The 14833-nt window shown below is 40.6% G+C and overlaps 1 long non-coding RNA gene across 1 annotated transcript; it reads left to right on the top strand.

Annotated features, from left to right (window-relative positions):
- Positions 1 to 1659: 1659 nt before the first annotated feature.
- On the top strand, positions 1660 to 14295 carry LOC112964042. The gene is made up of 3 exons (XR_003252818.1): positions 1660 to 1964; positions 6344 to 6429; positions 13752 to 14295. It is a non-coding gene; the product is annotated as an uncharacterized LOC112964042 (long non-coding RNA).
- Positions 14296 to 14833: the final 538 nt, after the last annotated feature.

Here is a 14833-nt window from a genome sequence, read left to right on the forward strand (position 1 = left end):
TTTAATGATGCTGATAACAGAAATGCTTTTTTACATAATGCAGTAAGGAACTGAAAGCACTTGTTTTCTCACTAGAAAACAGTGGAAATTTCAATTTCCAAATGCATTATAAATTCTATAATTTGAAGAAGAATTAAATTTTAGATGATGCATTTGAAAGAACAGAAATACCAAGGACTCTTTAAACAGAACTGCATTTCTGTTTTCTTTACTCTGGGCCATTGGAAAGGAGTGTGTGCAAAGATACTCTTAACATAAAACTTCAGGACTGCTGTTTTATACTGGTTGCCATTAGTCCTAGTTCTAGACAAATACTGTGACATAAAGAAATCTTAAAACCTTTCTCCTCTGATCTGACAGTTCCTGTTAATAGGCTGAATACTATAGGCCCTCTTCCTAGAGTAGTAATGATCAGCTTTGAATGTTGATTTTATTTTCCATATTCAAGAAAGAAAGGAGATATGGAGAGCACTGCCTTCATATTGGTGTATGTGTGAGGAATATAATGTATGTGAAAGTGAAAAGCAAGTTAAACCAAAGCACAACAGGGTATTAAACATACTAATCAAACTCGTTAACTATTTCATGTTTCAGTAATAAATTTGTCTACTCAGACTATTAAAGAAACAGGATAGACAATCATCACTAAAAATCACTGCTGTTATGGAGCATGCATATTATATATAAAGACAGAAAAAATATTCCAGCTCATCAAATTCCAGTATTTTTACCTTAGTTATTACACTGAATCCAGTCAAGCTGTGAATATTACTGTGTACTAAATGCTCTCAAAATGCTTTTTCTTGTGGGTTTGTTGTTGTTGGGGGCCTAAGCACATCCTTCCCCTTCCTGAGAGTTTTGCTGCCTGGGCTCAGGGCCAACTTAAACATAGTGCAGCTGGTGGCCTTGGGAATAAAAGAGAGAGAAGAAGTCTCAGTGGAGCTTACCTTCAAAAATAAGCCTTACTGGAGGTTTCTGCTGTGTTTGCCTGGGAGCTGCTTTAAGCTGAGGCTCTTGCTCATGGCCCTGCCTGAGCTATGTTGCAGCTGCATGGCAGCCATGCTTGTACCTGGCCATGGGCCCCATTGCCCTTGATCCATGGACTTGCCTTTGGACCTACCTTATCTCTCTGGGCTTGCCTGATGCCCAGGGCTGGGGCTGCCCCTGGCTGCCCTGCTCCCTTGTGGGGCAATGGGACAGGCCCTGGTTGCGAGGCCCTTCCCTGCCCTGCCACCACTGGTACCTTGTCCCTTGCGGAGCAGCTCCTGCCCTTGGTGCCCCCGACAGTCATCTACTTAAGCCTGAAATTATATTACCAAAAAAAAAAAAATCCATTCATTTGATTTCTAGAGAGTTTTACAACTGAATTTCATAAAAACTGTAGAACAAAGCATTCACTGAGAAACCAATATGGTAAAGGAGTCAATATATGTGTTTTTGAAAGCAGGTCCACAAATTTCAAAAACCCCAAGGTTTGGGAAATGATATATATACATCCATAGTAATTGTAAAGATGTTGTGTTCTGTTGTATTACATAATAAGAGAGGTAAATTCCAGAAAGCTTTGTTGAAATTTGTTAATAATAGTGGTTGTCAAACCATTCAGTGATTATAGAATTAAAAACCATGCATACAGCCTTAGAAATAAAGAGCTATTCTGTTTTATTTCATTTCTAGGAATGACTGGGAGAGGTGAGTAGTTTTAAACTTTTTTTAAAGTAAAAATTCAGTAATACATTGTTGTAATTTCCAATTATTATAATCTACATCCTGGCCTAATGCAGAATTAGTACTTGACCAGGCAAATATCAAAAACAAATCAAAGATGCTATTGCTGTTAACTTAGATCCTGCCCACCAGTTCTTGATCCTTTTTTCCCCACTGTTTTTTTTCAGGATTAGTTCTACTGATCTGAAGTTTTCCTGATCTTGTGGAGAGCTACTAATCTGTGCTCTTTTTCCAAGGTATGTCTATATAATAGTAATAATAGTTCATAGAGCTAATAAATATACAGTGCTTTATATTTTCAGAATACCAGGTATATTCATTATTTCCTTTTCTAATGGTTCCTCTCATACAGTAGGTAAGAAAATATCATTTCTACTTTATCCATGTAAGAAATAATCAGAGGCAGTTTTCATACAGCTTTTTGTCTTATTTAAGATGCCTTCATTTTTTAAATCATCCTGCTTAAGGTAACTTGGACCTAATTTTCAGAAGGACCCGTGCTACTGTTCAGTCAAGTTGAGCAAGATTAAATATTTTGTGTCCTGTAGTTGTCCGTGTAGATGAGTGGCACTTGAGTGAGGGGACATACTGTGCTCTAGTACAATCTGTAGGCTGAGCTCCTAGAATACAGTAAAAGCATAGCGTGACAGATGAATTTACATATGGACTCGAGCATTCGGATCTAATCCAAGCTCAGCTATTGAACCTCTGTGTGGCCTTCAGTACACCACTTAGCTTCTCCAAATGTTGTTTTTTTCTCAATTGTAATTAGTGAATAATGTTACCACAAACTATTGTTTGCAAAACAAACAAACAAAGAACAGTAGGATTCTGGGAAAAGTAATAGTAAATGCAGAAAGGACTGCAAAATGTGTTCGAGGCTACACAACCTGTCAAAATTAGGAAGAAAGCTTCAGTGGGTCTGGTTTCCAGTATGCTACATAATTCTGTACTTCATAGGTTCTTAAAGTATCTTTCTCACCATGGTGTCTGAGCTTCTTTCAGTAGTGTTTAAGTAATGTGACTTTTTCTTTTTTTTACATGCGGTTTCTTTGCTAAACCACAGCGTCCCTCCCTTTCCCTCATGTAACAAGGTCTCGTCATGGTTCTCAAGGAGCCAGTTCATGACATTTCCAGTGTGTGTGGATATACACGCATATTTACACAAACATGCTCTATAAATAAACATATTATTTTCCCTAGGCTAATCAAAGAAGCTGATTCTTGTTCAAGTTAGAAAAGCAAATTTAGTGTTTTAGTTTTAAACTCTGAGACATGAAGAATAAAATGCAAGATTTTTTTTGCAAGCTTTTTAAAAAAAGGACAAAACCCTTCTTTCTAAACATTCTATCTGACTGCATCAGGTTTCCAAGGAAAAGTTGTACCCTAGAATAATATTTCAAATGTAACCTCTTGAGTGGTTGGTTTTAATTCTGACAAAGATGGGAGAAAGACAYTGATACTGGGGAAATTAAACTTTCTCTATAATAAGGATTAATTCATCATGTTTAAAAAAACTTTTTAATAAGCATTTTCTCTGGTAACATGGTAGCTGAAAAATGCTGACTATAATGGAATGTTTGTTTTAGTATCTATGCTGATGCTCTTCTAAATTCACACCCTCAAAACTAAAACCCAACCAACCTGAACTGCATGACAATCACCTGTATTTCATATAATACTTTTTCAAAGTATTTTACTATCATTTAATTAAACCTCATCTTCTGTGAGATAAAAGGATTTAAAAGGAATGCTTCTTGATCATAGAGCCATTCAGGTTGGAAGGGACTTTGGGAGGTCTCTAGTCCAACCTCCTGCTCACAGTAGGGTCAACACTGAGTGCAGACTAGATTGCTCAGGACTTTGTCCAGTTGGGTCATAAAAAACCTCTGAGGATGGAAATGCCACAGTCTCAGGGGGCAACCTGTTGGACTGCTTCATTGTCCTTGCAGGGAAAAAAACCTTTCCTGATAATCCCGTTGGAACCTCCCCCGTTTCAATTTATGACCATCGTCTCTCTTTCTCCCACCATGCACCCCAGTAAAGAGCCTGGCTTTGTGTACTCAGTAACACCTCGTAGGTACTGAACGCTCGCACTAGATCTCCTGTACCTGTTCTCCTTTCCATGCTAAAAGAGCCCAGTTCCCCTCAGCCTCTCCTTGTGGGACACACCCTCCAGCTTCCAAACATCTTGGCTSTCTACTGGATTTGCTCAAGTTCATCAACAACCTTCTTGTACCGGGGGGCCCAAAACTGGACACAGTATTCCAGATGCTGTCTAACAAATGCCAAGTAAAGGGGAATAATCATTTCCCTTCACCTACTGGCCATGCTCCTGTTTGCAGCCCAGGATGCTGCAAGCCTTCATTGCTGCTGCGGCATGCTGCTGCGGCATGCTGCTGGTACCCTCTGCCTGCCAGGACCCCCAGATCCTACTCAGTGAAGCTGAGTGGCCAGTCAGTCCCAGCGTGTGCAACTGCAAAGGGTTAGTCTGACCGAGGTGCATGGCTTTGCATTAGTCCATGTTGAACTTCATGTGGTTCATGTCGGTCTGTTCCTCTAGCCTGCCTAGAAGCAGCCCTGCCCTCAAGCATTGAACATATCTGTGGGATAAACACAGAGGCTATTCATTACTGTTTTGTGCCATTATTCATTTTTTGAAGAAAAATATCACATCCAGTGGAAGTTTCAGAGGAAATTTTAGTAGACAATGTGATTATCAGTTGGCAGTTTTAGGCTTAATGGAATCTAATGCTTCTGTTACAAAGGCTGTAGTTATTATTAGCGATAGTGAATAGGGCCTTCATTTTATATTTAATTTTGAAGAGAACTAAAAGCTCTGTATCACCTCCCAGAGTGTTGGAGCACTTGTTCAACTCATGACAGGTAGAAAGAGAACATAGCATTGGCTCTACTCTGATTTGGTGGAAAGAGTGCCACCTACTGAAAGTATGTCCCAGTTTTGCAAAACATAAGTATGCAAAGCATAGCCTCTAATCCAAATTGTGACTCAGTGCAATCTAGTTTATTAATGATATGAGTTGATGTTGCTATAGCACAAGATGTGTCTATATCAGCCAAAGAAGCTTAAAGATTTTATATGATGATAACTAGGAAATCTTCTAGTCTCCTGCTTTAATGTAGTAATAAAATAATGACATAACAGGGTGTATATGTGTATTGAATTTTGTTACTGTTAAACTGATGGAAGCGCAGCCTGAATGCAGTTTCTGTATATCCTGAAGAAAAGAAAATAAGGCACAGCAAAAACTGCTACTGCAAGGAAGAAAATTATGATGGCTAGTCTGGAGAAAATGTTACAAGGGCTGCATAACATGAGGAACAGAGAAACAACAGAAGAGTGCATAACGGCAAAATCTTTACAAAATGTTTCATAAAGATGTTTTTGCTCAGTAAGATGAACAGTGATACAGCTGTACAAGTATTCCTCATGTCATGATGGCTTTGAAGTGTGCTTCTTCCATTTCAAATCTATAAACTGAGTGTATGCCTACAGGCTGGCAAATTTTTCCTATCTCAGTTGCTATGTCCAGGAAAAAGTACCATCTTTTCCTAAAGATTTTGCATCTTATAGTGTTTTTCAGCTTTGGGCTTGAAAGCTTACTATGTCGTCTTTGGAACAGGAAAGAAGGGATTCCTACCTACCTTCCCAATACATTATTCAGGGGACAAAGAACTATCAGAATTTGCCAGTGTTAAAATTTCTCCAAGGCAAGGGTAGAAAGTATACTTCCTGGTCCCCACAATGTTCGAATCTTGTAGCCAGATGATGACATTTCTCTCATTGTCTGCTACGCAATTATGTATTGTGAAACATGAGGCTCTGCTCATCATTTCACTTCCCAAATTCTGAACAGGTGAAGTATAATACACATTTGTTCTGGTTGTAAGGAAGGCCTACACTTTGCTGTTACAACATGATTTACAATCATAGCAGACTGATTTTTTTTGAGTGAAAGTTGAGATAAGCAGTTTGAATCTTAGGAACAACTGATGTGCTTCATGGAAGATACCAATTGCCTTACATCCTATAACAGAGAAGGAAATAATTCCAGATTAAGGAATTTGCCTTTTTTTTTAAATTAGGACAAATCAAACTAATGTGTTGTATCCCTTTAACTTCTGTTTTAGTCATCATATTTTCAATTACTTAAATTTGCTTTACACATTAGGTAACTTGTGAGCAGTTGTGAGTATTCTTTCTGTATTGACCTGAATAGTTACTCACCTACTGTTTCTATCTGTTCAGGAGTTTGAAAGAGTAGAGGTATTAATGGTAGTATTGAAGAGCCTTCTTTGAACATCCTATTGAGCCCGTGTTGCATCAAATGATGTATTTGGTTGTGAAAGAAAAACAAAACAAAACTACTTTTGTAGGAGAGGAAATGCAATGCTGACTCAAGAAATTACAGCTGATATCCTGGCTTCTGAAGTGAATATGACTTCTTGCTATCTATGTCACTGAGTTCAGGGGTTTACCCTTTATTTTTGGGTAGGAAACTGCTTCCTGTTAAGAAACTTTATCAGTAGTACCTGTGGCTACTATTTTACTCTTCACCTCCGTGTCTCACTATTATTCTCTGTGCTGTGACAGGAAAAGGTCGGGTGTGGTAATTGGACTACTGACCTGGCACTCGTCAGAGAAACCCAGCTATGCATCAGACATGCTTTGTAGTCATGGTAAGTCACTTCTTTGGGCTCCCGTTTCCATGCGTCTTGAGATTCCCTGGTGAAAAGTTCTGTATATTTAGCCAGGAACTATTGTGAAAGAAACGCAAACTAGAGTGAACAGTGCAAAAATTATTCATATGCTTCACTCTGTAAAGCAATACATGCCAGAAGTGAGATTGCCCTCCTGGTCTGAAAAACGCTATGCTGACCTGGCTGCACTGGATGAAGGCAAACACGTGGCTGCGTGCATGTTGAGGGAAGAATGGCTGGCGTTTTCACCCCGCTTGGCAGCCTTCACTGGACGAGAGTCCAGGTCCGTGAGCGCCGTGCAAGTGTCCTGTCCCATGCGGGCCGTGTGGCTGCTTGCTGGGGGCAGCCTGCAGGGGGAGCAGCCGTGAGCCAGCGCGCTGCGGGGCGCCTGCCCCCCCCCCTTTTTTTTAAATTCTCAGCCCGAGCAACAGAGGAAGCCATATTCCAGTAGATGATCTGAACATTTTTAGAAACCTCAACAGTATTCCTTCTACTTGGCAGGAGTGATTTTCTCGTAAAAAAAAAAAAAAAAAAAAAAAAAGGAATTTCAGGTGTTTGGTAAAACAGCCAACGGCACAGAGACGATCTGAGGATTTGTACTAGATACAAAACCTCTCTCCCTTCCCCGGCTTTCCACTCTCTTCAGAAAGAGCTGTGAGAAAAAGGACCAAAAAGGGGAAACAGAAAGCGTGCTTTCCTGTGGTACAAGCGGTTCCTTAAAACACAAAAAGCTTCGAGCCGCAAAGTCCCGCCAGGCCGGCGAGGCTGGCGCTGAAGTCGGGGCATGCAACCTCCAGGCTGTGCCGGGCGGCAGGCACGGCCCGAGGGGCGGGGGTCGCCCGCCACATCAGGGCTGCAAAGAGCGGCGAGAGCCGAGCCGCGCGGGTCAGGCCGAGCCCCGTGGAAAGGGCGGCGGGCCCGGCCGCCGCCAGCAGATGCTGAGTGCCGGCCCGGAGCTGCGCCGCCGCCGCGGCTCCGCGCTGCAGCTGCAGCAGCGGGGGGCGGGGGGCAGGAGGAGGAGGAAGGCGGGAGGAGGAGGAGTTGAGGAGCCCGGGAGCCTCCCCGCTTACCGCACTAGGAAGTGACGCTTTCCCTGAGTCCCGGAGAGAAAGAAACAAAGTTTTTTTTTTTTCTTTTTTTTTTTTTCCTCTCCTTTGCTCACCACCGCGCCGCGTCGCCTCCGCGGAGCCCGCCGCGGCCGCGCTGCCTCGCCCCCAGGTGAGCAAGCCCGCTTCGTTCCCTTCCCTCCGCTTTCCGCAGTTCAAAATTTTTCGCTCGATTTGCTTCCGTTTTCCTGCCATTTTGACGGGGGGGTACCTCGGGGAGGGGGAGCGCTGGCTGCTTTGTTTGCGGGTGCCTGGCTGCAAGATGAGGAGGAAAAACACCTGCGGAGGTGAGGGGGCGGCGGGGCCGCGCAGCAGCGCGCCTCGGGGCGACCTGGCTCGTGCTGCTCCAACGTGGGTCTTGGCGAGGGCTCTGGCCGCCGCAGCGCCTTGAGGCTGTGTCCGTGACTGGGCGAGCTGCCCGTCGGTGGGGTTTTATGGTGTGCGAGGGTTTTTTTCCTGCCTTTTTTATCTCCCCCGCCCCCAGCCCGGTCTTTTTGCGTGCTCTGTGCCGGCGCTGGGGCAGCTCGGCGTGCGGCGGGGCAAACACGCTCTCCTGCAGCCGCTTTGGCTTGGAGAAAGGAAGCTCGAAGAAACAGCTTTTTCAGTTACTTGTTAAACRCACAGCGCCTCTGGATTTGCAAAGATTATATTCTTTTAATTGGATTTATGCAGTGGGGGTGGCGAAGAGGGCTTGATTAGATAATTTCTGAAAACCCCGTGCTCTGAATTGTACGGCTTTCTATGACAGCAACTGAAGAGGACTGATTCTTTGCAGTTTACCAGTGAAGGCTGACAATACACCCACGCACATCTGTGAGCGTCTTATATAATACTTAGGGTTTTTAATAGGCATAAGCAAGATTTATTTTGGTTCGTAAAGCCTTGTGTGGTTGCAGCCTGCAGAATTAAAGCAATATTCTCTTTGCTCAACAGAGATTTACTTGGCATTCCCTTTAAAACAGATAACTTATTTTTGATAATACCTAAAATAATTTGATTACATCCTGCCTTAATGCTTTGGGCACGGTGGAAGGGGCCGTCTGTGTTGGAGCAAGCAGTAGGCAGCCAAGGGAGGGGAAGAGAGAGAAGTGTCCTAATGCAGAGACTGATATTAGGTTGTTTAGAGGGCGAGACTGCAGTTCCAAGCAGCAACAGCAGCAGCTTTATGACTGTGTGTAATTACGGAGTGATTGCATAGGACAGCATTGTTGGAACGAATACGTATACACAGGCTATTGTGCAAGACTTCTGTACTGAACAAAACCTAGATTTGCATTGCAAATGCTAAAAAGAGAATGTATTCTGTATTGAACTGCCAAGTTCCTCTTTGACTTTACCCGAAATTTAGAAAGGGGGGGAAAAGAGAAGAGGAGTGAAGCTGGTCGTAGAAATCATAGATTTGAAATACTCAGCAGAAACACCACCTGTATTATCTGAAATCACGGAAGATTTTGAAAGCTTGTGGAATCTGTGGATTCATGTTCTTAATGTGATTATGCAGCAAGTGACAATCGTTCGAGTTTGCTAATAGTCCTGCAGATTTAGCATAATTCCTGCTCCAGTCTGATTTCTTGTATGCTGGTGTGGGAAAAAACAACTATGTTAAACTAAGCAACTGTGGTTCTGCTATCTTGTTTGGAAACAGAAGAGCAATGGGGAGAATTTCTATGTTAGACCACAAAAAATAAAAGGTTGAAAGAGAGGTTAGTCTAGATATAAGTTTTGAACATGCTGTTTCAGCTTTAGTGATTTTTTTTTTTTTTCTTTTTTAATAAGATCACTGAGCAGTAAATATGTAACTCGCAGGCAGTGTTGGCTGATGGATAGGGCAAGGCATTGGGAGTGTGCCGTTGACATGCTGTATAAGCAAGTCTTCTAGCTAAGACTTTGGAAAGATCATCAAAATTAAGTTCTTGTGGATGCAACTGAAGTTACCTAAGAATTGTTTTTCGAAGGTGCTGGTTACCTTTAATTTCCACCAATTTAGTTTTGTTTTGGAAGTACTTGGAATTCATTAAACAACAGATCCAAAAGATTTCAGATCTGGTATTCAGAAATTGGCCTTTCCAAGATTAGAGGCAACTTTCTAAAAATGCTGTCTTTAACCATCATTGCTGATGTCTTAATGAAGCTGTGAGGCTTGTTTTGAGTACCATCTGATGAAAGGTACTGTAATAATGAAAAGCTACTTTAAAATATCTTAGTGTTCCACTAGAATGTATTATTTTAGCTGAACGTATATATCATCTTATCACTATTACTTTCTTTTGGTTGTTAACCAAATACTTCATGTAAAATATAGGTGTCTTAATGAAGAACATAGTGATTTGCTGAATTTTTTTTTTTTTTTTGAGCTTATTAACTACAACACTAGGCCTATCACTTGACCAACTAACCTTCACAGAGATCCTTCTGTAAGCTTATCAGATCATTTCATTTTAATACAAAGTAAGTGAGGATATTTTAAGCTGTGTATTACTATGTTGTTACATATCTGTACATTTTTCTTTGTATTGTTCTTCCTGTCTTGACTGACTGACCTACGTCATGCTCAGTTTTTTGATATCAAAATTACTTTCTGGGGAAAAACAGAAACAGTACTTAGAAAAATCTTTTTAAGCACTTATTTCCTTGACTCATTTCAGGTAGTAATGTGGTATATTCATTCCTTATGTTAAATCTTCTGCTTTTCACAACCTGCCTGACAGGAAAAAAAAGTTTTAGGCCAGGATTCTTAGGACTGGCACACAAAGGAGGAGGTAACTTTTATGTCCATGAGTAATCCTGTGGTACTCAGGAGAATTAGGCCTGGATGTACCTTGTGTGCATGTTAGCAAAAGGAAGGCATTCCTATGCTAGCCTTTAACCCATTGAGGCACGTAAGAATAGCAGTGATAGTGGTGAGGATTACAGCATGTGTACTAGCAGCATGAAAGCCTCCTGAGAGCCAAAGCACTCATTCCCGGCGTTATTTTGTGCTTTTGCATCTTCGCTCTTGCTCTCAGCTGTGTGCAGTAGCTGCAGAGCTGCAGAAGGTCCTTTCGAGGCACTCCATGGCCTTTCATCCCTCCAGTGATGTTACCCTTTCGAGCTGCCAGACAGTCCTTTAAGCTGACGCTGAAAATAAGAGTATAAAACCAGGACAAGCGTACGTGATGCTTCCAAATTTCTTGCCATGTTCAACTTGGGGATTTCCTGAGTTGGGTGAGGTTTCTATATGTTTAGCAACTCTTGATGAGTTTCTACTCCAGAGGCTTGTCTAGGCTTCCCTTGAGCTCTGGTGAATGTTTAGCTGCCACTTTTCTGACTTACCAATCAAGGCATGGAATGAGGATATAAAAAGGGCTTATATTTGGGATAAAAGCTGATATGTTTTTGTTGTTTGCTGCCTTAAAAAAAAATAGTAATTTTTTTTTTGCTTTTTTAAGGCATTGTATACAGTCTTAGTGTTGGTCATATTAAATTACAATTTATGCTAAAATGAAATACAAGAAATGTGCACATTGTCTCCAGTGCAGTTAGTTGTGTTCTAAGTGACGTAAAGGGAGAGAGAAACCACTCCTCTGAAACCACTCCTCCATCAGACCTGGGGGAACCAGGCAGGCAGCAGCAGCGAAGTTTTGCAACACGTGTCCACAAAGTTAGCAAATTCTGGCACAGGCAAGCCGAGGCTAGTGAGTCAGCTCCAAATGGAAGACTTGTCGCTGAGCAATTTGTAAATAGGAGGGATGTACTGCAAATTCAAGGAAATATCGTCTTTAGCACCTCCCCTAATAATTGGTGTAGTGTGGCGCAGAGCCATCTGTCAGAGGGGAGTTGTTCCTGCTTTGAATCATAGTTCYCTCTAGCATGATTTGAGCACTGCAACCAAGAAATCCCTCAGTTGCGCTATGCGTACAGGACCCTGAAAGAGATGGTTGCTCTAGTGATGATTTAAAGTTTTGTAGCTGCATTCCAGCAGCTTGCGCTCGGGGTGGAAGCTCATTGGCAGCTAGTGCCGCTGCCGGGCCCAGCCTGGCAGCGTGTGCTCCCGCGTGAGGCTGCTCTGTAAGCAGCTCTGAGCGTTTTGCATAACTTCTGCTTCTGAACCGTCTCCAATGGCAGGCCTGCTACGCTGCTCTGCTAATCCCCTGTAGCAGCTAAAAAGTATATGAATTACTATGAAAAAAGGTGTATTCTTCTCACTGGGGGAAAATGTAGGTTTTTGTTTTTTTTTTTTTTTTTGACTGGAGCCAACATTTGAGTTTTCAGGAGCAAGTGATCACATAGGGAGGCTGAGATAAATCTTGTGAGTTTCCTGCTTTTTTGGTGGTGTTAATGCTTTTTATCATGTTTGGTTTAACTTCCAGCTACCTTATCACCAGGCCTATATCCATATAATCCATTAATGATTCTATGTATAGTATGGAGGGTGGACAGATATTCTTTGAAATCTACATCACTCAGAAATGAAAGCAGCAGTAGCTTTTATGTGCCAGTAAATTACATCAATGCCTCTTGTTGCTTTGGCAGCTGGTGTTGGTCAAGAAGTTAAAAACTGGGAAAAACTAGATTTGGAGGGGGCTGCAAAGTGATTAGTGTTTAAAAAAAAAAAAAAAAAAAAGCAGTATGAAGCCATTTTGAAGGGCCTGGGGCAAAAACATAGAGTAATGCTTTATCTTGTAGTTTTTGAAAATTAATTTTGAAGTTGTCCAATATTAAGTTTGACCTAAGTATTGATAAAGATTGGAACAAGTTAAATACTATTGATGACTGAGGCAACAAACTGAGAACCAGTTCTGAGATAGATATTGATATATGTATATTTTACCAAATTTGTTGCTGATGTGTTACATGTTCAGTGTTGGGACATACGGAGATAGCAAGTGGAATCAAGTCAGCGTTCAAGCTTTATTCCTTCTGTGCTGTATATTATCTTCTCACATAAAAAATTGCTTGGCGCTCCCTGTCATAGCTTACCAATAGGAGGGGGTAGAGTATAATAATACATATTGTAATATTTTTCTTATCATATTTATTTTGGAAAAAATTAAATTTGTATATATATTTATATGTACCTGTATATATATGCATATATGCACACTATTGTATTACACACCCTCAAATCCCTCATCACATTTATAACTTAGTTTTCCCAGGAACAAAGCAGGGTGGGTTTTTTTGTTTGTTTGTTTGTTTGTTTTCCTTGTGGTGTTAGAGTACTGTGTATAAGGAGGACTGTTCTTTTGAACTTGAATATAGTACTAAATTTCACTTTTTATTATAATTCAGTGTTTTTCATAATGCTACTTTTAGTATTATTAGAGCTGCGGTGACCAAGATGTGTTAATTTTGAGCGGGATGGTTGTTCTTGTCTTTTGTTAAGAGCTTTTTACTAATAAGGCACTCTAAACCACTGACTTGGCATTGAAGTTTGGTTGTGGGATGGTGCTGGCGTTGTATGGCTGATTTTCAGCTACCAAATCAGCTGCACCACTTCAGCACAGGTAAATGGGAATCTGCTCTTGGCAGCTACATGCTATGGGGCACTAGAGCTGCCGAAATGCTTGTCCCTGTGTCTGTGGCATGCGTTGTGATGAAGTCTGAAGTTGAAACTAGTTCCTGAGCTCTGAATAGTCTACAGGTTGCCTTGTTGTGGTATAGCTTATGGGGTGAAAATGCATTTCTGTTTGATTACCAGGATGTTCGAGGAGGCCACGTGGTGTGAAACCCCACTTACTCAGGTGCACGTAGGTGCAGTCCTATCTGCTGCCTCTGTGCATGTCTATACTTCTTTGAGCATCCCCTTCTGGATTCCTGTATCTATTATGTCTTATTGTAACCAATCATAAATTACGTTATTATTTAGAATTTTATAACAATGTGAGTCAACTGTTCTGTGCAGTTTCACAGTGTATTTAACGGTTCAGATTCTTGATCATGAATTAGCATCTTTAGACCATTGGAAGGTAAGTTAAAACAAAGTGCCATATGTTAAAAATGCTTATGGATGGCTTCCGGAGTTTTACTTCATAGTTTGCAATTAGACTGTCTTTATTTTCAGGCTTTATTTCTTCCTCCATAATATATCGTTCCTCCTTTCAAGCACTTCCTGAAAGGAGAGTTTGCTGTGTTTGTGGGAAATTACTACACTTGGGTAGAGAAGAATTTAGTAGAGTATTTTCCTGTTTCAAACTTGTTTTTTTACCATTTCAGAACAAAATCCTAGTGCTGCCAAATCCTTGGTGAGAGGAGATAAGTCACAGCCCCAAAGCATTCAGACCGCTTTAGGCAATTCCAGTGAAGAGAATTTAGGATGCCAAAGACCCGTGTGTGTGTGTTTGTGTGTTGTGTGTGAGAAACCGGCAGGGAAACCAGACTGCCCCTATGGTACAGTTTGGTTTTGTGACTTAGCAAATCCCAAGTTGAACTATTTTCTTAAAATTTTTTTGACAATGTCTAGCTGTTACCCTGTATGAGACATGGTAGATATTTGGAATATTTATAATATAATCTGTGTTACATTGAATTGAAAGTATAAGTTTATTTGGAAGCTATTGTAACATAGCATGAATAAATTATGCAGCCTTTCTATGAGGGTATTTGTTTAGCAAGGGTGTTAATGGATTTTGAGAGGAAATAAATGAAAATATTATAAATGAAAGCTAGGAATTAAAAAGTATTACTGTAAAGGTGAGCATTTTTATTATTCCTAGAGTTCCAGCTATCCTCTTTGCGCATTTGGAAGTCTCTTGCACGTAAAGGGTGTTATTGCAAGTAAATAATTGTGCAAAATTTTGCATTTGATTATGGGCTTCATTTTTCTAATTTACTTTCGATACTGAAGTAGTCTTTGTTATCATGGCTTTCTAAATACGTGCAAGAATGCAAAATGCTTCAATAGGAAAGAAGACATTTCTTAAATGTATGAGAACTATTTTGACTCCTTGTTGCTTTTTTGCTTTAATGTTATTCTTTCTTTAGCAAAAATGAAATATTTCAGATGTAGTACCAACTGACTTATTTTGCTATTGCTGTTACTTATTTCTATAGAAAACGCCCCGTAGAAAAATTTTGTTCTGTAACAAAAATGCTCTTTTATTGCTTAAGAACATGAAAATAAGAATGTGGCACTGTTTATAAAAAATTTATTTAAATTTGAATTTGTAATGAAAAGAATAAACATTTAAAGTATTGAGGTATTAAAAACCTAGAAAGTTTGGAATACGTGATAATGTGCTTAGGTTGTACACCTGTAAGCAGTGAATAATGGGGTACCTCACAACAAATTTCATTTA

Source organism: Apteryx rowi, unplaced genomic scaffold (genome assembly GCF_003343035.1).
Source record: "Apteryx rowi isolate R43461 unplaced genomic scaffold, aptRow1 scaffold_183, whole genome shotgun sequence".
NCBI lineage: Eukaryota > Metazoa > Chordata > Aves > Apterygiformes > Apterygidae > Apteryx > Apteryx rowi.